Genomic DNA, 1064 nt, shown 5'->3' with positions numbered 1-1064 from the left:
TTTTTAAGGAACTTTTTTTTAACTAAGGTGCCTAACTCATTCTTCTCTAAGGATACACCATATCAGAAAATGTAATGTGCAAAGGAAACCTGAGGTGTGATGGCCAAAAGTATTCCAGAGCTCTTTTACTTGAGTTTACCCAAAAGCTGAGTTTTAGTATTGACAGCTGAGGTATTTCTGTGAACCTCAACTGTAATTGCAGAACAGAAGGAAGCCAAATACTGTTGAATTAAACTAGAAGTGTAGGAAAAAACACTTTTTGTTGTCTTCAGAGAGTACTTTTAAAATATTCTAATGAAACTTATCTTTTGGGTCAATTTTTCCTAAAGAGATAAAAAAGCCCTTGAGAAGCCTCAGGAAGCTAAGCAGAATACCTTTCCAGTATGCAGAAGACAAAGGCAGGAAATCACCTGAAATTCTTAGATGTGATGAGAAATAGCATTAGGCATAATAAACTATTTGTACTGTTCATGTGACCACAAGAAGGAAATAACAGCACTTTTCAAGTATACTGTAAGGTTTAACTGTAGTATCCCAAGTAGTGGCATCTAAAAATTTGCCTCTTTCTCTAGGCTTGACTGCTGTTGCTTGCATCCTCCTGATACTAATGTTCTGCCAGCTTGCTTTCGTCCTGATTCAGCCCTTGTGCTTTACTGATGTTTCTCTTGACTATGGAAGCCTTCTGACATTAATGATTTTGTTTTGGTAGTTGTGCAAGTTTAATCATTCAGAGGAGTGATTAAACTGCTGTAGCATTCAAAAAGACTTCAAACTTCCAAGATGGATTAATAGGAAAAAGTATGAATTTTATCTGTGATGTAGTCAGTATTAGAAAACTAATTTTAAATCATTTGCAGGTGTGTAATGTCCTAGTTCAGATATAATCCAGTTACTAAAAAAAAATGTAAGAGCTGCATCCTTGGGCTGGGTAGCAACTGACGTGAATGGAGCGCTAGATCCCTAAGGTAGCTTCTAGTTAGCCCTGGAACTCAGCATTAGGGGAATAGCTGGTGCTACTGGTGAAACGGAAGAGCCGCCATATAACTCTGCTTGCAGCTTACCTA

The sequence above is a fragment of the Strix uralensis genome, chromosome 5 (assembly GCF_047716275.1).
Source record: "Strix uralensis isolate ZFMK-TIS-50842 chromosome 5, bStrUra1, whole genome shotgun sequence".
In the NCBI taxonomy this organism is placed as follows: Eukaryota; Metazoa; Chordata; class Aves; order Strigiformes; family Strigidae; genus Strix; species Strix uralensis.
This window is presented reverse-complemented; position numbering follows the sequence as displayed.